The sequence below is a fragment of the Stylophora pistillata genome, chromosome 3 (assembly GCF_964205215.1).
Source record: "Stylophora pistillata chromosome 3, jaStyPist1.2, whole genome shotgun sequence".
Taxonomy (NCBI): Eukaryota; Metazoa; Cnidaria; class Anthozoa; order Scleractinia; family Pocilloporidae; genus Stylophora; species Stylophora pistillata.
The window spans coordinates 24,948,120-24,971,275 of record NC_142521.1 but is presented as its reverse complement, the minus strand read 5'-3'; the positions used below and the strand labels follow the sequence as shown (position 1 = coordinate 24,971,275).

General features: G+C 38.3%; 1 long non-coding RNA gene and 1 pseudogene across 1 annotated transcript; both read left to right on the top strand.

Moving 5' to 3' along the window:
• The first annotated feature begins 5,178 nt into the window (after positions 1-5,178).
• On the top strand, positions 5,179-9,098 carry LOC148735195 (uncharacterized). Its single transcript, XR_015999110.1, has 3 exons — positions 5,179-5,460; positions 6,418-8,467; positions 8,912-9,098. It is a non-coding gene; the product is annotated as an uncharacterized LOC148735195 (long non-coding RNA).
• Positions 9,099-9,938: 840 nt separating this feature from the next.
• Positions 9,939-13,110, top strand: LOC111342574 (uncharacterized; annotated as a pseudogene).
• The last annotated feature ends 10,046 nt before the right edge of the window (positions 13,111-23,156 follow it).

The following is a 23,156-nucleotide window of genomic DNA, read 5'->3' as shown; positions in this document are numbered from 1 at the left end:
TTTCCTAGTTCTTTAGACGGCGTAGGCAATGGTCTTGAGGACGATCCTATTAATTTAGATCATTTTGCGTTGTTTGTTACTGTTAAGTCTTTGACATCCAGTGAATTTGATGCCAGTCTAAAGTTTGCTCGGTTCGCGGGAATTTAGCTAAGTGTTATCAAGAATGGGAGAAAATTGGTGCTTCAGGCTTCATTTTTAGTACTATACGTGATGGGTACAAAATTTCTTTCATTGATTTTCCACCCCCCAAGGTCTGCCCAAACAATGGTTCAGCCTGAAGGAAAGGGCTGTTTCTGATCTTCTTGGAAACAGATGTGTGGAGGTTCTCGATCAACCACCTGCTATAATTAATCCAATTTCAGTTTGTATTCAGTCTTCAGGCAAGAAAAGATTAATTTAAGATTTGAGCGTGAAGATCTTAAAGTGGCTCTCAAGGTTTTGTCTAAAGGATTTTATTTGTTCAAGTTTGATCTTAAGTCTGGTTATCACCATGTAGAGATTCTTCCAGACCACAGAAGGTTTTCGGCGTTTGCCTGGGATTTTGGCCACGGAGTATTTAAATATTTTCAATTTGCAGTATTACCTTTTGGTTCATCATCCGCTGCCTATTTGTTTACCAAATTGTTACATCCTACTATTACCTCATGGAGGTGTAAGGGCATACCTATGGTAATTTTTCTTGATGACATTCTGGGAGGTGGCGCTGGCAAAATGAAAGCTAAGATTAATAGTTTGACGGTTCATGCTGATTTGTTAAAGTTTGGTTTTCTTATTAATGAAGACAAGTCCATTTGGGAGCCAGTTCAGATTATTATATCGCTAGGTACTGTTTTGCACACTAATCAAGGTTTTATTTCAGTTACCAAACATAGAATCTCCAAGTTGAAGGCAAATATTGATTCTGTCCTCAATGGAGACTCTATGATTGTGAATGTGAGTAATTTGGCAGCTGTTATAGGCTAGCTTATATCATTAACGCCTTGTGTGGGTGGTGTGACAAGAATTATGACTAGGTCATTATATGCTACTGTAAACACGAAAGTGTCGTGGATTTCTACTGTGGAATTAACTAAGAAGGCTTCTAACGAATTAATGTTATGGAGTCAAAATGTCAACTTTCTTAATCGCTGTTGTCCTTGGCTGCCTTTGTCTCAGCCAGCTAAATTAGTTTACTCGGATGCTTCTGATTACGCTTGTAGATCCTTCATTCATAGTGAAGGCAAAATTTTTCAACAAAATTGGTCTCCTCTTGAAAGCAATAACAATTCCACATGGAGGGAGCTCAAAGCTGTAGAAATAGCTTTGATCGGTTTTGCTCCTAGTCTTTTAGGTAAGCAGGTTGCATGGTTTACCGATAACACGAATGTTGCTAGCATTGTTCATTCTGGCAGTAAGGTTTAGCGCTTCGTATTTTTCACCTTTGCGTTAGTTTTGGAATTTCACTCGAGATGAAGTGGATTCCCAGGGATTTCAATTCTTTTGCTGACCATTAATTTTTTTAAGTAGGACTACTGATTTTGATGATTATGCATCTACATCTCAAATCAAGCAAATTCAGCAAGCTTAAGCTGGCCTGTACTTCTGTGATGCACTTCACCCAAATATTAGTAAGATGTCATGGCCTCCGACACCTTCTGAGCTATGTGATAGTGCAGTCAAACTTTCAGAAGCACTAGATGCGTTTCTCTACTCTGCTAACTGGCAACACAAACATCTCAGCAGAATATTCTGATCGCGTCCGGCGCCTTGTTACCTCTTTTGGCCAGGACATTATTAAAGGAGTTACGGCAGGATTACAAAAACCACCCAAGCAAATACTGTTACCGTATGCCGAACAATGTTCAACTTATCCAGATGCCACACCGATGGGGGCATGAGATCGCTCCTTTGCCTGAAACTATCCAGCCATATATCAACGCCACATATTACACTACTCCCATGGGGTAATATACATAGCTTGGAGGAGATCCTTTCTGGTGCGGGAACTAAAAAGCCAGTGGCTAAAATGGATTTAACATTTCTGTCCTTATTGAGGTTCAACTGTCTCACTGACTGTCAACAGGTATCTCCCGAGTATCAATGTACCTGCTACTCACATGGCTATCTTTCACAAGGTTCTAGTGCAGTCTCTCAAGGTAAAGAACACGCTCAACTTAAAGAGCATAGTCTTCGTCATTGACTTAACACTGTATGCAAAGGCAAGCGCAAAATTTAAAGATATGGTTATGAAAATGGAAGTATTTCACACAGCATGCACCAGGTTGTCCATTACTGGCGAACGCTTCCAGGATGCTGGCTTGCGGAAACTGTGTGTAGAGTGTGATGTGATAGCAGGAGGTTCTATTGCAGAAGTTCTAAAGGGACTTACTCGTGTATGAAGCCCTTATGAGACTGGCGTGGAGAGGATTCAGGACCTGGATAATGAGAGAATTATATGCAGTCTAAGAGTATCGTTGAAAGCTTATTGTTGAGATTGACGATTTGTATGATGATATCTACAAAAGGTAGTTCAAGAAGTATGTGACAATTCTGTTCATCTATTTGACAAGTACATGGTGTTTCTTCAGTACAAAAGCGGAAAGCCATCCGAACTCGCGTATCTTAAACTAAATACGGTAGAGATCCTCCATGGTAAAATTCTGCGATGCAATGACCAAACTTAAACTGAAAACATTTGGTGATCTCTCAAAGAAGAGGAAAGTTTAACGTGAGACAAGTAAATGAGTGATAATTGAGATTCATCACTCACTGTTTGCTCCAATGATCACTATTCCTGAGCAGAGAAAACTGAAAATGAATGCAATTCCTCTATCACCCCCTCGAACATTTGCCTCAGGCCTTAAAAAATATACCAGCTACAGATTTGATACCACAACCGTGTGCACGAAATGTTGACGGAATAGCAATGGTTCAGAAAATAAGAGGCGACCAAAATACATTTTCAGAGGTAGCTGATAGTATGATATCAATAGTTTTGCATGAACGAGCAGAAAACTAGTGCATTGGGGTAGTCTTTGATGTTTAACGAGATAGCTCAATAAATAATGCTGAGAGAGATAGAGCGGAGGGGCTCAGAAAGCGCTCATTAACTTAGAATTTATAGCTTTGAGATGGTTTTAATCTCTGCCATCTCTCTTGTTGTGGAAGAATTAACTTTGGTAATGGGCCAGGATCCGAAGCTTTGAACTTTATTCGACACAAATATTCAGTACTTTTTTATGTGCAAAAATTTGTGCTACAAGCTATATAATAATATTGGTCAAGGCCTTCTAGGCACTTTACCATCCCAAGACAAAGAAAATAGAACTTAATTACCTTAACGTATTGCCCAAATATCTCAGCGCTAACCCTAACCTTAATCTGAGGCCTGCCTAAAACACTCTACTGTACATCTGCGCAAGCGCCAAGAGCCAAAAATTACCAAACGAGCCTTGTTTCGCAAAACAAGTCTCATTTCGTCAAACGTCTCGTTTCGAGTCTCGTTTATACAAACGAGTCTAGTTTCTATTCACAAACAAACGAGTCTCGCTTTAAATCGTTTATTGAGTGACTTACAAATTGTGATGATTGAAAATCGAGTGGTTTCCCAGAAACTGTGAGTGATCCACAAAAGCAAACAGACGGAGATTTGTATATACAAGTTCTTAAACACGAAGGCGCGCTATAAAAGGAGCCTTAGGTCCCACTGGACCATTTGTCAATCAACCGTCGTGTGATGAAGAACTCTTAGAGTCAAGTCAGCTTGAGCTACAGCTACTCCAAAGCAGTGAACAGCGGGCGCATTCCTCAAAATTGTTTTATGTCTTCCTCACAATAAAAGAATTTTTGAGATTTGTATTTCCTTTCTCCAATGGAAACTGCTTTTATTTGTGGTGGTAAATTTGAGATTGAAGTAGGTGGTTCGCATGTTACCTCATGCCAACATGCTGGTGGAAGTTAACAATAGATATCTCATTAACTCCTTTTGTTTGTCTACCAGCATTTAAATTTGACCCGCACAAGTCAACGGTGAGTGACAAATGAGCTTAGGTCTTCCCAGGGAAGACTTCCTTATATAGCGTGCCTTCGTGTTTAACAGCACGTGCTCGGTAACATGATATCTATGACTACAAAACAATCGTTTGAATCACGTTTCAAATTCCTAGAATTGTGTTGGTGTCGCTCGCTCGAAAAGTTCCATCTCTGAATAAACAATGTGGAGATAAAACCTACCTTTTTCGTCTATCCAGCCTTTTTTGTGCACTAAAACTTGCATCCTGTGTGGAGTGTTAATATTTAGCCATCGAACTGGGAGTTTTTCGCCATTTGCTTTTACCGCCAGAGGAACTGTGAAACTTTTCAGATCCATCACACCTTTTGTTAACTCTCAACCTTTTAGTGCGTCTTATAACTGAATATTTTCACAAACTTTCCATTTGGGAACTTCGCTTAACTAAGTTGCCAAGTTTGGGGTGCGACTTATAACCGAGTGCGTCTTATAACCAAATAACTATGGTGCATAAGAACACCATCAGATGTCTTAGCTAGCTTGTCACAGCAGTTATCATGACTACCGGTATGTGCATTAGCCATCTCTAAGTAAAGGCAGGGGGAATGGTGCTTGGTGGGGTTTTGGGTAGGAGGTACCATGGCTCAACCCAGTCCCTCTTGTTCCAGGCACCATTTTGGGGGTGTACCAAGGTTTAGTCGACATGGTAACCTCCCTGCTGTGAGCGGTTAGCGTGATTGCCACAGTGCTATGGCACCTTCCTCCAAGCTCATCAGTGTCAATGAGTTTAAATGAGGCTAAATGAAATTTAAGCAAGGTTAAAATCGAGGCACATTGGTCAGCGGAGGTCATGCTGCAGGGGCACCCCATTACAATTGCAGGGCCACGTGGAACTCAGGACGTTTTGAGATCGTCACAGATCTTGACATGAGCTGCTTGTAGTGTTCCCACCCTGCCTCTAGGGTGAGTCAATTGTTGGTAAGTATAAACAATTCCAGTGACTTGTCAGTGTGACTAGTGCCTGGGGGTGCATCAAGGTTGTGTTGCCACGGTAACCTCCCTGCTGCTAAGAGATCCTCCCAGCTATGAACTAGTAGTTGAAATAAGACTTGAAAAAAATTCAGCCCCGTACATGATTTGAACCCATGACCTCTGTGAGATATTGATCTGACTGTTGATGCAAACTAATCTCACATCAACGTGTTTTGCCTCGTAGAAAAAAGTCTAAGTGAGATCTTTACCATGGCATAGCTGTCAGGAGAGGGCTGGACTCACTTTAGGACTTTAAATGATTTGCACGAAAATGCCCAAGAAAAAGGACAGAAAGCTTAAGCCTTGGACATAGTTAAGAAGGGGAAACCTCTGCTTAGGCAGTGGTAGTTAAAACCCCTCGGCAAGTTGTTCGTAAAAGACCATACTTAGTAGAGGGGACTACTAACAATGTAAAAGACCAAACGTTTCTCCTAAAAAAGGTGAGATATGTGCTACATTGGGTAAAAGCGAAGAACAGCTCCCCTAAAAGTCTGTCAGCCGACTGTCGGCCGACTGTCGGCCGGCAGTATACCAACAGTATACCAACAACTGACCTACAGCAAATTGACACTTAAAAATTTGACAAGTGTAAAGACATCCTCGACCCTTACCGTTCTAGTAGAATCAGTCGCATGATGTACCAGAAATTGAGCTAAAGACATCGCAGTTACTCGACCCTTACCATTCTAGTAGAATCAGTCGCATGATGTACCACAAATTGAGCTAAAGACATTGTTTTGTTTAGTAAATAGGCGTTGCCTATGATGACATATATATTTTAATTAACACAACTCGTGATTTACATGAATTCCTCACAATGATTTAGAAGTGTTAGCTTGTCGTGATTTAAACTACCCTGGTCCCAGAGGTTCTCTTCTCTCTCCCAGAGTACAATAATTCAGCGCCAAGCGCCGACCAACGGGCTGCAAAGCAGCGAGCGGAGAGAACCTCTGGTCAGGAACGTTGAGAATCTCACTTTCATGTCACCAAGCTTCGAGTGACAGCCACCAATCAGGCCCCTTTCCGACAACCAATCAGAGTAAAGTACTAAAATACCTCTGGGGGTAGGTGTAGTGTTTTTACTTGTATCTGAAGTGGGGGTGGGGAATATATTTTGCTTCGTGGCCGTATTTACAGTATCTGTCAAAATATTTGCTACACGTGCCAAATGACAAGCTCGCATGTAGTACGAGTTCCAACAAAAACCCCGATTAAAATCTACTTCCCTCGGGCAAACAATTATTGCCGATTTTACAACGAAAACGTCAAGATAAATGGCTATTCTCAATTGAATATTTCCAATTTTTCTATGGATAGTTACCCTAACTATATGTTGATAGTTTCAGTTTATCTCTAATTCTGTTTTATGAATAAAACAATTGTATTATAATCTGCAGGGCTATCTGTGAGCAAACCACTGGGGAATATCTGTTAGTCACACCTGCACATTAGAGAAACTGGATGAGATGGGCTCCAACTTTGATGAAGCTGTCAAAACTTGGAAATGTGAACTTGAGAAAAACCACCTTATTAATGAAGCGTTGGAACAAGTTGCTGAATATGTAGATGCAAAGGATAAAGAGCAGATCCCAGTAGGGTGTCAAACGACTGATGTGAGTTTCTATCCCTTACATTCCCACAAACCTCCACCAATGATCAGATTTTACTATGCAGTGATGATGTTGAAGGCCAGTCGACAAACAGTGATCTTTTAGATATGGAAGACTTTCTCAATGACTACACAGATTATCGTGAAAGCACTAAGGATTTATAGTCTCATGAGAATGATGTCAACTGCTTTCTTATAAACAAGTGTGGTTATTCTGAGAGTCTCGTTGATATTTTCAATAATTTTGTACACTCTCAAGGTCTTGAAGTTAGTACACTGAATAAAAAAGATGTTTCTTTGCTAAAATCTTCACAACTAGCAAATCGTCCAAAAACTTACCAAATATTGGGTGACAACCTAGATAAATTCGTATATGTGCACGATCCTTCGCAGTGAAGCACTATTTAAGCAATAGTGAAAATCAGACCTGAAAAAAATTCAGGCCTGTACGGGATTCGAACCACTGACCTCTGCGATACTAGTGCAGCGCTCTACCAATTGAGCTAACAAGCAAACTGGGAGCAGGCCATCAAATTAATTCGACATAAACCCGTAGATGATAAATCAAACAACAAACATATGAAAATACATATATATGAACTACGGCCTTCAGCCCGTACAGGCCTGAATTTTTTTCAGGTCTGATTTTCACTATTGCTTAAATAGTGCTTCACTGCAAAGGATCGTGTACATATACGTTTCATAACCGCAGTTCATATATATGTATTTTCATATGTTTGTTGTTTGACTTATCATCTACGGGTTTATGTCGAATTAATTTGATGGCCTGCTCCCAGTTGGCTTGTTAGCTCAATTGGTAGAGCGCTGCACTAGTATCGCAGAGGTCAGTGGTTCGAGTCCCGTACAGGCTTGATTTTCACTATTGCTTAAATAGTACTTCACCGCGAAGGATCGTGCACATATACGTTTCATAACTGCAGTTCATATATATGTATTTTCATATGTTTGTTGTTTGATTTATCATCTACGGGTTTATGTCGAATTAATTTGATGGCCTGCTCCCAGTTGGCTTGTTAGCTCAATTGGTAGAGCGCTGCACTAGTATCGCAGAGGTCAGTGGTTCGAATCCCGTACAGGCCTGAATTTTTTTCAGGTCTGATTTTCACTATTGCTTAAATAGTGCTTCATTGCGAAGGATCGTGCACATATACGTTTCATAACCGCAGTTCATATATATGTATTTTCATATGTTTGTTGTTTGATTTATCATCTACGGGCTTATGTCGAATTAATTTGATGGCCTGCTCCCAGTTGGCTTGTTAGCTCAATTGGTAGAGCACTGCACTAGTATCGCAGAGGTCAGTGGTTCGAATCCCGTACAGGCCTGAATTTTTTTTCAGGTCTGATTTTCACTATTGCTTAAATAGTGCTGCACTGCGAAGGATCGTGCACATATACGTTTCATAACCGCAGTTCATATATATGTATTTTCATATGTTTGTTCTAGATAAATTCGTGAGGCCAAAGCACATGTCAAGTAACAACCACAATAAAAGCATATACTGGTTTGCAATGAACGCAGTACAAGATCGAGCTACCATGAAAAGTACAGATATCAAACAGCAACAACAAAGGCCTATTTTAAGTGTTCAGAATTCTGAGTTCCTTCCTTCAACAGAAAATAACAACAAGCTTCTACAGAACTTTATTCTTCTACACAATAGATATGAACTTCAAATATTAATTATATCTGTTTTATTCTTCTAGTTGTCAGAATTTTAGTGAAAAGAGTTCCTGACTTTCAGTGCCTGAAAAGAACCGTTGTGAAGCACATTCCACATGAGTTTTCTAATGAGATGAAGAGAAAATCTGTGCAGGTTAGTAGCCATTATTGGCAAAAGTAATTAAACATAATATCATTTGCAAAAAAAAATTAACTTTTTTTTCGAATGAAATGGTAACTTAACTTTTAAATTTCCAATTTTATTTTTGAATTGATTGGGGTGTTCTTGCTTGATATTTGGGTAGGGTTAGTGTTCATTTTTGAAGAAAGATTTTAAAGCAATAAAACATTTTTCCTCATTTTAATTTAAAATCATGTGAAAAGTCATGTGCCCCCTTGCAACCTCATTGCTATGCCACAATTGTTAAGAACAAGGTACAAGACCACAATGATATTAAGTATGATTTATGCAGCTCAAACAAACGAAATGAATTGGTGAGCCCGTAAAAATAGATTTATCCCATAAAAATAGATTTATCCCTAAAAACGTTTTAAAAATAACTTATCAATTATCATTACGTTTCATTATATTGTTCAGGTACCACTCAGTACACTCTTTAAAAATGAAAATCTCAATGATAAGATGATTGAAATCTTGGAGCATGTGCACTCAAATTATGTCCCAACAAAGATGGTAAGAACAGAACATGGCGACTTGGAACCTGAAGCTGCAGAATCTATACTTTTGGGGGGGGGGACCAAATTACTGAAGAGAGGGCAAGAAACTGCAAGGATGCCAGAGCAGGAGCAGATGCAGATACAGAGTATCACAGATTAGAGGGTGTCAAAAGCAAGCATGAAGACTGGCATTCAATACGATTGATGTATCAGGTAAGATATATTTTGGAGTTTTGAGCTTTTACTTGTTGTACCTCTTGATGGACAATGCAATGGACCAATTTGAAAAATTGCGCCCGGATTTATATTCTTTTGTTCAAATTTAAATTAGCCTCATTAGCCTCACTTGAGATGTTGTATTTTTTGGAGAACGAAGCCAGTAAGGTTGATTTAAATTTACACAAAAGAATATTAATTTGGCGGCCATTTTTCAAATAGGTCCATTCTCAAACCAAATAAAAGCTCCTATATATGAAAAGGAAAATACGACTGCAACAAATTATGTAACTCTGATGTGTTCAACAAAGGTATCAATTTGTTCTCTTTGCAGATTTTGTACGATATCCTACATAAGCCATTATCTGCAACAGATCATGGGACAATGTGTTCTAACATGAACATCACGAATAATGTCAATGCAAAGACAAATAATGTTCTTCACAACTTCAATAGGCCTTTTGCAGCTAGAGGTTACGTGCTTGGAAACCCCATAGCAACGCCTTGCTGGACTGCAAGCGTTCCAGTAAACAAAAGTGCTATAGAGGTCAAGCACGTGTGGTTTCAAACAAAAGTTTCAAGCGTTTTAGAGACTTAGTTTTTTAATCTTGTCATTATCGTCAAGTATCGTACTGAACCCTAGTTTTGGATTATATCGAGAACCGACTGTTGTTTCAAACGCCCGCTTCAGGAAGGTTTGCGGATGCAAACGCTCGTCGCGACAAATCAAAATGGCAACTTCACAAGGTATGTGTAGTAAAAAAACACCTAGAACGTTACTTATTTAAACTATTTTGGTCGAAAACTACTAGGAAACAAAAGTCTATTCAATAAAAAAAATATTTGCAAGGAATGAAGACCGTAAATGCTCAAACAAGGACATTTTAATAACATGATGATCAAGAGACACAAGACATTTCTCGCCTTCCAGCTTTGACATTTGAAGATGTTGTGAAGTATTCGAAGGATAGGTCCGGTTGCAGCAACACGGCAAAAGCATGCAAGTTTAAGGCTGAGCCAGGCTATCTGCACGATATTAAAGGTACATAGATATTCTGTTTTCTTACTTTTACCCAAAATATAATATTAAATATATGAACACAATTGTCCAGTAATTTGAAACGATATCTTTTATTGTTTTCAGTTATCTACAATGGAGATACTTCCATTATTGGCTGTAAGTGCTGCCGGTCAATGAGAAAAAGTGAGCCACCTCATAAATTGGAAGTAACCATAAAACTTACTGGAGATAATTCTTTGGCTGGGAGATGCTCCTGTGTTGCTGGCATCGGTGGATTTCGCCATCATGTAGTTGGTTTACTTTACTACATAGCCATATTAAAGCAGCTTGGACAGAAATCAATACCAGATGAACTGACATGTACACTGATGAAGCAAAGATGGAGTATGCCACGTGGGAAAAAAATAGAACCTACACAGATACAAGATGTGTTGGTCAAGAAACCTCAAATGGGTGCAGTTTATAGTAAGTATATAAAGAGCACAATCTACTCACCAGCAACTATGTATGGAACATTAACGAAAGAAACTTTCGACGGTCTTGAGCCTCAACCACTATTTGTAAACATTGTACCTAGTGTAAATGAACTCAGCAGTGTATCCTTTGTGCCATGGAAATTTGGTGATGTGCCTAAGGGGTGTGTTTTATCATATCAACAGAAGTTGTCAAAAGGATACATTATAAATGATTTTACTTGCACTGGTTTTCCAGTAATACCACTTGACAGTACAGAATTAGGATTCGAAAAAAATTTCTCAGGATTTCCCCCTAAATGCAAAGCAACAAGCTGCAATTCAGTCCTTAACTGTTACACCTGAAGCTTATTTGAAAGTACAAGAACAGACAGTGACACAAAGTTCATGTCGTATAAGGCACTTACTACGAAAGAAGCAAATAACAGCAAGTAAGTTTGGCATTGTTGCAAAGAGGGTTGCAAACTTCGACAGTTTAGCTAAGCAACTAAACCCAACAAGATTCATACAAACAGCAGCAATGAAAAGAGGGATTCAGCTCGAGCCACATGCTGCAATGGCTTATGCTAATTCTGCAAAGGGGGGCAGAGTAAATCTGTTTCCTTCAGGACTAATAATACACCCAAAGTGCCCTTGGTTAGGCTGCAGCCATGAAAGAAAAGTGTACGACTTGGATGCAATAAACCATGGACAAAATCCATTTGGATTATTGGAGATTAAAGTAGTCAAAGAGGGTGAAACCACCTTTGATAATGTGCGATATTTAGTTAAAGATCCACTTACAAATCTGTACTCACTTAAGACTACAGATATTTATTTTTATCAAGTCCAGTGTCAACTTGGGCTTACAGGTCTGCAGTGGTGTGATTTCTTTTCCTACATTAGAGATGATTTGTATGTTTGTACAAGGACAGCTTTTGATAAGGAATTCTTTCAGAAAGCAAAGGACAAAGTAGACAGCTTTTTCTTTCAATATTATTTGTAATTGTGGAAGATATAAAAGTTTTGATGAACTTTTAATACTAATATAGTGATTTTCAAACTCCTGAGCCATTGGTTGGAGAATTTACACCCATTTCATTTGTTTAATATGGTATTCTCATTAATTAAAGTGCACAAACTAAACTCAGAGAACATTAGAAGTAAGCAGTACTTAATTTTACTATTTTAAATAATAGAAAACAAAAACTATTTACTACTAACTTATGGTCTTGTTGTTTGTAATAACTTTAAACAGAAGACAAGACTTCAAAAGAGCCAAAAGTCGCAAGTTATGTACATAACAAGTGTTATAGTTTAAATGGATTTCCAAATATCTCTGAGGGTCATTCAAATTAATTTCTAAATAGGAATGTCTTATCTATCTGGATTTAAAATCAAAGGCCCTTGAAAATTTGTAAGAAGGCAAGCAACAGTATAAATTTGAGTAACTGAGCCTAGTGTTGTTATGGCACATCAGAATAAAAAAAATGGTACTCCTTCTAATTGCCCTCTCTACATGAATTCTTAAACTAGCGATTGCCTTGGTCTTTAATACATCTGTATTATTCATTTAATACATCTGTATTATTCATTGGCATCATCCCCGGTGTTACCTTAGGAGAACATATAAAAGAGAGTCATTACACATGTTGTCGCTTTTAGCGCGGTTGCTTTTGTGGCGCGTGTATAGCACAACTTCAAACACAAAAATTCTCCTTCTTTGAACATTTACGGTCTTCATTCCTTCAAAAATCTTTTTTTTTCTTTAATAGACTTTTGTTTCCTAGCAGTTTTCGACCAAAATAGTTTGAATAAGTAACGTTCTAGGTGCATTTTTTACTACACATACCTTGCGAAGTCGCCATTGCATCCACAAACCTTCCTGAAGCGGGCGTTTGAAACAGCAATCGGTTCTCAATATAATCCAAAACTAGGGTTAAGTACGATACTTGACAATAATGATAAGGTTAAAAAGAACTAAGTCTCTAAAACGCTTGAAACTTTTGTTTGAAACCACACGTGCTTGACCCCTATAGCACTTTTGTTTACTGGACCGCTTGCAGTCCAGCAAGGCGTTGCTATGGAGTTTCCAAGCACGTGACCTCTAGCTTCAAAAGGCCTATTATTGCAAAGAGTTTGTGGATATTGAAACTGAGGCATATTTAGTTGCTGCCACCATGACTCACCTTGAGATGAAATCGATTGATGATACATTCGTCCTAGATGCAATACGTTCAGCACCAAAGAAAGAGCAACAGCATTGGTTCCATGGTGAAGTTAAGTCTATACTTGAAAAACACGCCATGAAGAGGCAATCAGAAGACTATGATAAAATGGCAAAGGAAGTCGACAACCTAAATCGACCAAAGCAAAGACCAACTTTCCCATGCAGTGAATGTGGAATTATATATGTATATGAGAAATGTTGGGACATCACTTGAGGGATGTACACAACATAGTTTTAAGTGATGCCAAATCTAATTCAAAATCCAAGAATCCAAAAAAGTCTAAAAAGACTGAGGTAAGGCAAGACTATGTCTACAATTATGCTTGTGTGCGTTTAAGTCTTGGGATGCTTATCCATAACTTCAATAATGCTGTCAAGGAGGGAGATGGTGCAAGGATTTTACTATGATGGAAGTATATGTTACTGCTTTTTAAAGCTCACGGCCACACTAAGTATTCATTGGCTGCTTTACAGCTTTTAGCAAATACCAAAGCTATGCTGTCACCTGAAAAGGCACATAGTTTAATTTGGAACAGAACTGTCAACAATAAGGGGAGCGCCGGTATCAACATATCCCTTGATCTGCGCATGGAGCATATTATACACCTTAAAAAAGAAATGCTGGGCAATCTTGGTGCAAATTTGCATGAACCGGCTGCTGTACGATGTAGCAAGGCAATCAAGGGTGTCCAAGATTTATTCTCATCCATCGATTCCAACCTCAATGTACGCCATCCATCAGGCCGGCACACAGTTACACGATCAGAGGCAGGTTTCCTGACCATAGTTAATGAGCTCCACAGCAAAGCTGAAGTATTTGTAGAAAATTGTGTGGAGGGACGAGAACACCATGCATTTCCTAAATTTAACAGAAGCCCACTCACCAAATACACTTTAAACTGTATTTAATTCATCATACAGTAAAACATGTATTGGTGTAGAGTAAATAACTGCTTACCGTACATCAAATTAAGTAAGTTTAAACTGGCTTTGAGTTTTAATGTTTTTAAATGTTAAGCATCATTGCCAGTTTGATTTGTATGACGTCATGCCTATCTTCAGAATTTCATTGAGGGTTTTTTATTCTAATGAGCTTGAAAACAAAAATGTTTTAGTGCCACTATGTTAGTACTACCATGACCTGTCATTTTGCGTGAAAATTGCACTGTTATAGTTTCATATAAATTTCAATAGATTTTGGTCAAGTGGTACTTTAATAGTTTATATTTGTAGATAATACATCATGATAAACTATGAAAACAATGATCCAACAAATTTGTTACTATTGAATGGTACAAAAATTGCTTATTTTTTGTTAACAATGAATATAGTTCATGGTCAAGGGTTTTGTTCCCTCTTGTTTTGAAGTATAAACATAAACAATACTGTGACCCTATGCAGTAGTAAATATGCTTTTTTCGACTGAAAATTTTGATGGAATGCAAATGTCACTATTAAATTTTATCAAGATCAATGAAATTTTCAAATGAAGATTTATTTTTTTAGTCCATTTAAGGGGTCTCCCTATCAGGGTTCACAAGATTACTGTATTTTTTTATTAAAATAAATATACACTCAATGTAGAAAGGACAACCTTATTCTCCTTTTAAATTAGTACATTCTTAGCCTGAATATTATTGTTTGCTTTGAGTGATTATATATGGCACAGCCAACATGAATTGCAAGAACATGTGCAGAGCTCCATCTAAATGTGCAAAACTTCAATTATTTCAGTAAAAGTGAACAAAAAGGTTATTGTGTGTGCTTAACCCACAAATGAACCAATAAGAGTTTGAGATTTGTTTAATTTGAATTGTATCATTCTCGTGATTACTTTCAATTGTAGGTCAGGCACACATAGTTCTTGCAATTATTAGCACATGCAGCTTAATTAAGCAGGGTCGTAATCGTGCAGCATTTGATGAAAAAAATATATTTTTACTGCTTGAATAGCTATCATATTATTTCTTGCTTTCTGTGGTATTGGCAAAAACTATTAAATACATTATATACTGTTTTGGTTTAAGAATCAATCTTACTCTGAATTATCATCAGATCACATTTCATAGTCATCACTAGTTCTTCAAAAAATGTACTTATATCTAGCTCATCGACAGACATGTTTAGTGCTGTATTTAGCCGAGCGCATTGATCAATATCGATTTCACCTTTGTCCACATCTTGAAAAACATCATTCATCATACAAAGAATATCCATTGCTTGACTATTTATAAATACAGGTAAGTTATCCAAGATATAAGCTTTATCAAAGATGAACTTGCAATGCTATAATACCTTCTTCGTTGGAGCATCAACAAACAAATTGCATCCATCAACGCCAAGGAAACATTTAAATTCTGTTGAGAATTCTTCTTTATAATCTTCAAGAATCTCTCGAAGAACCTCCATTTCATTGTGACTTACTTCTCTTGTCATGACAGGTTTTTCTTCACCTTCATTCACATTGATAACAGGTAAAGGTTCCCTGCATAGTTTACCCTTGTCACATAAACAGTCCATGTGACAATTTATGCAGCATTTGTGGGTTTTGAAGTTGGGAAAGTTACTTACATCGAAGTCAGCCAGCATCATTTCCCTCAAACAGCCAGTGTCATTGCAGAGGTTCTTAATTTGCTGATCACAGTTCCTTGTTTTCTGTCCATTGAACATTAAGAATGCCGTTGCAGGTTTCCGGTCTCTTCCAGCACGTCCTACTTGTGCCAGTTCCTCCATTTCTCTAGGCAGACCATAGAGTATAATGTACCTCACATTAGGAAAATTGACTTCCATCCCTAATGCATTTGTGGTAAAAATCTACCTGCAAGTTCCCTCTTCATCAAGGAATAAATCTAACACTTGAGATTGGTTTTTGGAGAGGGTTGAATGATGGTACATTGCAAACAGAAGGTTTTTTTAATGTATTTCATTCTTGTGGAAGCTGTCATTTCCCAAATTCACTTTAAAATACATAAAAAGTCTGCCACAGTCCTTTGTAGACTTGCAATAAACAATTGTCTTTTCCATCTTCTCTGATATTTTTCAAAAGCCAATTGAATGACTGGCTTACATTGGAGTTTACCCTCAGTCGATTTAAGTATATGTTTTCACGGTTTGGGCTGATAAATATACGAATACAGCTAGGTCGTAAGCAAAGTGACTCTTCGATTGTTTTTCTTGACTGGATATTGGCTGCTGCAGTCAAGACTAAAACTGGCAACAAAGGCTTTTTACTTGCGAGAGACCGCAATTCTCCAAGCCTTGAAAAGCACTCACGAAATGCCGCAACAAACTCTTTCTTGCTGCTTGAATCTTTTTTCTCAGCTTTAAATCCCCTACTATACAAATTAAACAGAGTACGCTTTACCTGAGAAAGAAGCTGGAAAACAATGCCTCCTAAAATATACCATGCACACAATGGAAGAGTATTATACTTATTTAATGGCCTGGCAATAAAATTGAGAGTGTATCCGCAGGAACCAGAAAAAGTACGAATCATGAATCAATTAAAACTATCTTTGTGCATCGTCCTTCAACTACATTTATGAATTATTTCACTAGAAAATATAAAAGCTGAACATAACGTAAGTTAACCTAAGGTAAGTTAAAGTATAAAGTTATCCTACCATTTAGGGATAACATGTGCCTCGTCAGTTACTATAGTGAAGAGATTTCTTTGATAAACATCGCTCTGTAGCATATTCCGCCATTTTTCGTTCAGAACAAGGGACTCAGGGTTTGCAAAAATGAACGAATACTCGCCACGCATAATTATTTCATCATCAACATCACCCACGAGGCTTGTAGCTGTAATTCCTCGCTCTTCTAGTTCTTGAATATGTGATTCCACTAACGAGTTCAATGGACAAACAACTAAGACTATTGCCTTTCTTGGGAACTTTTTCCTCTCAAAGATAACTCTTCGCAGAGATCTGGCAGGCACTGAAAGATCAAAGACTACCCATGACCCGTCGGCAACATGGCGAATACGTCCTATCGATTCACAAGGCCCCATTGCAAGCTCATGATACATCTAAAGCATCTAAAGTGAATAGTAATGGTGTCGGTGGGCCGGGAAGTAGTGAAATTCCAAGTATTCAAATAGAAGACGATGCCCCTAGTGTAAGTTCTGGCGATTATCAACCCATTAACACCCATCAAAGTACAAGTTCCGGAAATGATGATGTCGCCCCACACCATGAAAACACGTCCTTTGTTTCGGGAAAAGAAATAAATGAAAGCATTCAAACCAACTTACAAGTTGCTGTAGTGGCACTTTACCAGTTGCTGCGTTGAATCTTAAGACTAGATCTGGGAAATCTTATAGAACAATATACACTCATGGTCGAAGAACGGAAGCAGAGTAAGTAAAAAAAAATAATGATAGCAGGTCAATTTTGTGATTTTCACAGTGACAATGGTAAATTAGCTGGAAATAGACTAAAAGGTATGCTAAAGTAACACTATTGAATAAGACAGTTCGTTTTCATTTCCTTGCATTATTTTTCCGTTGCATGATACACATCCCTGACCCATTTATGAAGGGTTTTTTTGGGGGGGGAGGGGGGATGGAGGGGATGGAGGGGATGGTGTTGACCAGCCAGTACAGACGCGTACAGATACGAACACAACAAACTTTATTCATGATGTCAGCCTCGGCTTGATACACACACACAGACTCAAAACGCTTCTTCTCATTATATTTGTTGTTCTATTAGGTTCCTGATGTCAGTGGCGTACCGGCAGTTTACTCTGGGATTATATTGGTAGCTCGAGGCGTTATCTACTACCCTGTTGTGCATATAGCAAGATACAAAAGCATTTTCCAGCTGAGAATGGACAATACCGCACCTTTGAAGATGATGAAAATTAATGTTTCTGGACTGGCAGTTTATTGAAAGACCAAAATCATGTGAATAGCCCATTTCCAAGTTGTCTGGCGCATTGGGCTGGTACTGAATTTAGCACATCACAACGAGGCTAGGTGCGCACTTAATTGGAAACATTATGGCGTCCAGGGATGTGGATTTCTCCAAATAAAAGTAGAAAACCTGAAAAAATATTTGTCCGATCGTGGAATCCAGTTGAGTGATAGGGGAAAAGGGAAGAGAAGGACTGAACTTTTAGAGCTATGTCAAATTGCGGCGGAAATGAAGCAGCGAAAACTCAAAGAAGTCATGGAATCGTTCTATCAGGTGTTAGAGGAAAAGCTACAGACAAACGAGGGACTACTTCCTAATCCCGATCAATACATTGTGCTCTTGGTCTCGCAATTTTGTGAGTATACCTGAATTCACATTTGCCGACTTGTATAGCTACTTAGTCGGAAAATACAACTACTCAGTTGAGAACCTAAGGTCATTTAAACGCCTACATGGATACAAGCTGTTCCATGATGGACACGTGGAAGATTTACAGTGTAATCAATTGGAAAAAAAACCGTTTTCTTACTTTCAGTTTAAAGTGAAGCCAGCTGAACGAAAAAAAAAAACCGAAGACGGTCAGTCAACTTATAATGGTTTTTTTATTTTGAAATTGAGCGCCGAAGTGCACGTGGCGTATTGTCCATGTAAGAGAGGTAGCGACGGTGCTTGTAAACACGTCACTGCTGCACTTTTTGATCTGCAGTCTACGTTATCAAGTAACCTAACAAACACATGCACTTCAGAGAAACGTCTCTGGAAACGTAGAAATAGAAACGATGATTATGCCATTCGACTAGAAGATCTTAATATTGTCAAGGCAGAGTTTGGAAAAGAAGAAAAACTTCATTTGAAACCATATCAACCCTCACCAATTCGAGTACTTTAAAAGAAAAGTTAAGGCAAGGTCTCAAGCAGGTTTGTCCTGGTGCAGCACCTCTACAGTTCTTGCCCAGCTCAAGTAGACTCGATATTCCCGAAGCCTCAGTGGCTGAATACGTTTCATGTGATGCAAATGTTGAGCATTATGAAACAGTGTATCCTATGTATATTTACACAATGAAGGAATATGCTGATGTTTTTAAAAGTGAGAAGAACATCAGCAAAGATTTCTGTTGTAATGATGAAATCGTGGAAGAGTTTAATGACTTCTTGAACGTAGACCAAACTCAATGTGACACAATTTGTGCCAAGACTGTACAACAAGGGGGCAGTCAATTTTGGATTGATCAAAGAACAGGGCGGATAACTGCATCAAGTTTTTACAAAATTTGCCATTATAAAGACACAACAGACAAGACTAATACTATCAAATTGTTGATGAATTATTGCCCCATGGAAAATGTCCCAGAAGCACTGGAATGGGGACAGCTGAAGGAGATTTCTGCTGCAAAATTGTATTTCAAAAATATTAATCACAAGCACTGTGATTTACTTTTGAAAGAAAGTGGACTAGTAGTTAATCCACTTTGGCCTTTTCTTGGTGCCTCACTAGACGAACTTCTGTTCCACTCGAACTTCTGTTCTTCGCAAGTGTGCCCTCGGAAACATGATCGTTGTTTTGACATGGGACTCTCTCTGTAAAGATCGTTTTTGTACATGTTTTTCGTAGCGTTCTTTTCTCGATGTTTCAGGTTTGTTGAAGATTCGAAATATTGCTGGTATGGCATAATCGTTGAGGGTATGTCTACCATTCAGTGTTTCCGATAAGAATCATCCGTAAAGTGCTCGTTACAGATCCTTAGGTTGTTTTCCTCGCCAGCTATTGCTTTCCTTTGCTCTTCTTCGAACTTACTATCAGCTCTACGACAGAATTTCAACCAAATAGAAAGTCGTTTGTCCGTAGGAAATCGAAAGAAAGACAGGTCTGCCCGGTTCATCATCATCATCATCATCATGTTTATTTGTTCAAGCAGGTTGAATTTATTGGCAACTGTATAAGCACACAGTAATCTCGTGCGTGGGAAATTAACATCTCTTACCCCTTACCCTTTAAGAGACGGGACCTCCGGCTTTACGTCCTATCCGAGAAGACGAAACAATGTGAGTGAAGTGTCTTGCTTAAGGACTCAACGTTACGCCCCAGCCAGGACTTGAACCCGGGCCGTTTAACCCAGAGTCCTGCGCACTGACCACTGGACTACTCACGCCTCACGTGATTAGTCCAGTTTACGTCCAGTTTAGTCCGATTACCGTTCCGACACAAAGCTACGGATCAGTAAACCACATTTAGTCAGTCTAAATTTCTTTTATAAAACCTGCTATTTATATTTTTGCACCGCTATGTGAGCACCTAGCCTCGCTCCCATGCAGAAATTCGGAACCAGTTTCCAGGGCGCTCAGCAACTCAGAAATGGGCTGTTCTAACTTTGTTCATTTTAACAAAACACAACAACTCTAAAGGCCATCAAAGGTAGAGTGAAATAAAAAATAATGGCCCACTTTTGTAAATTACTTTGGTTGTTTTCATTGAACACACTATTATTATCCTGATGTTAATTTCTACCCTAACACACCCTGACAGTCCGGTGAAAGACCGGAGCAAGGCCAAACCTGTTTTCAAATTATGCAACATTGAAATTTCCGAGGGGGAGAAGGGTTACAGGAAGTACAAGGGTCAACTAAAAATTCTAGTGGGGGGGAGGGGGAAGTTTTAAATGAAAAACCTTCCATGCGGGAAGTTTTAAATGAAAAACCTTCCATGGGGGAAGTATCAAGTATGGCTATTTTCTGCAACCACACATTGCAAATTTAGTACAAATCTAGTAGCATTAATTTTTGTCTTCTGATTGACACTGGTCCCTCTTGTGACCCCATTTTGGTTGTCCACACTTTGAACAGTGAGAAGGTCTTCTACCACTGGCTGTCCTCCTCTCATTTGTCTCTTGAAGCCCCTTCTCTGATGTCATATGTAACATAAAAGGAAAACAATTACTAATACTGATCAGTGCAGGAAAATTGATGGCAAAATGAACCAACACATCACTTTTGTTTTATTCCCAGTAGTATTTTCCTTGCTGAAATACCGTATAGCATACAGTGTACGTAAGAGATATTCCTAACTGTTTGTCGGCCACTCTTTCGCAATCTTGCACGACACAATGCCTTGGAGGCATTCTGCTTGCAAATTATGCTTTCTAAATACCTCTCACTTCTTAGAAATAGCATACAAAATTAGCCACATTGGTTTGTTGAGCTGCGCATATGACGTCACTTCCGAAACAACATGTCCTCCAGGTCAAAATTAACTGATAGTAGTAAGCAGTAATTGCCAAATGACACCAAATTAACAGATATCGATAATCCCGCCAAGTGGTGTGCTCGGGTTAGACTGGTGCCCATATTGTCGTCAAGAGATTTCGAAAATGGCGGAAGTTGGTGATAGTCCCAGTGCGGGTGAGGTATTTTACTACTGATAGCAGCCTTTATTTCTGATTATTTCATAATCTTAAGTAATAAACATTTCCTATGTGGCTTCATAATTTTAAAACTTCTCCATTCTTTAGTTTTTAAATACCCATATTGCACGTGAATTTTTCAATATATCCTCTTATGAATTATTCATATTTATGTTATTAGGTATATAATTATATGTTATATAATTAAGGTACTGTTCTGATGCATAGCAACTGTGAAATTTGACCCTCTTTTTGCCATCAATTGCATCTATCTTAAAAAGTAAGCCAGTGACCCCATACAATGTATTTGTTTTTATAAAAATCTTTTTATTACACACACAAGAAGATAAAGGGAAAATTAGAAAAAATTATGCACAGTCACAGTAGATTTTGCTGACATTTAAAAAAATGGAAATTTCAAGATTGGAAAAATACCACTCCACAGTTTTTGTTAAAATTTCACACATGTATTCTGCCTTTGTAGAAGAAGAGTACTACAAATACCCAAAGGCGAGACTGACCTATTAAAAGGAACAAGGAAAACTTGAAGAGTACTTTTTTCATGCTGTTTTTTAGATTGATAGCCGGCACAATCCATCACAACATCAACTGACATCAATTGCAATTGTTATTTACATTCCAGCACAGCAGTTTAAAAGGATTTTTTTTTTTCATTTGGAATTGCCTGAAGAATGGCTGTTTTCGAAGATAAAAACAAGTGATATGCCAAACACCTCATTGAAGTAGGTGGAAACATAGACTTCGTTCCACCATGTTTATTGTGCGCTTTGCAAACTTGAACTCTTGGGGACTTTCTCAGGACTCCTCAGGTGACCATGATGCCTAGCGCTAAATTGCATGCTAGAGCCCAGACTTCTCACTGAAATATTACTTTTTTGAGCCACCTTAACTTTGCTATGACGCAGTAAACTAATATTATTTCTAGTCCTCATTTTGTTTGTTTCATGTATTCTTTTCTGATGTCTTTAATATTTAGGTCCTCCTCCTACCAAAGCCAGTCCTCAGGATCATCAGCCACCTTCCAACTGCCCTTCCGCTGAAGGTGCTTATGCCACGATTACTTTGTTATCACACAATTTACTAGTTAATTTTGGTTTTTATCATTTTTTCATAACCATTGTCTGTTCTGCACCTACCAGCAATTGATCTTGAACATCAACAACCCACCAACTATCCATCTTCTCAAGGTTCTTAAAACCATGATGTTCAGTTGTTATTCTACCATCAAATAATATTTTTTGTAGCATACTCCTCATTATTGCTTCGTTATGTATTCTCTGATTTCTTAAAATTGTATTTAGTTCTGGCACCCACCACAGCTAGCATTGCTGACTCCCCACAACCCACCAACTGCCCATCCTCTCAAGGTACTTAAAACCATGTTTACTTTGTTATCATACCATCAAATAATGTTTTTTTTGTATCCTACTTCTTATTAATGTTACCTCATGTAAATTGTGTTCTCATATTTTTGTTAGTTAGTCCCTGCATCCACCATAGCAACTCATGCTGACTCTCCACAATCCACCAGCTGCCCATCCTCTCAAGGTACTTAAAACCATGTTTACTTTATTATTATACCATCAAATTTTTTTTGTATCCTACTTCTCATTAATGTTTCCTCATGTAAATTTTTTTCTCATATTTTTGTTATTTAGTCCCTGCATCCACCATAGCAACTCATGCTGACTCTCCACAATCCACCAACTGCCCATCCTCTCAAGGTACTTAACACCATGTTTACTTTGTTATTTTACCATCAAATATTGTTTTATTGTATCCTTCTTCTCATTAATGTTACCTCATGTAAATTGTTTTCTCATATTTTTGTTATTTAGTCCCTGCATCCACCATAGCAACTCATGCTGACTCTCCACAATCCACCAACTGCCCATCCTCTCAAGGTAC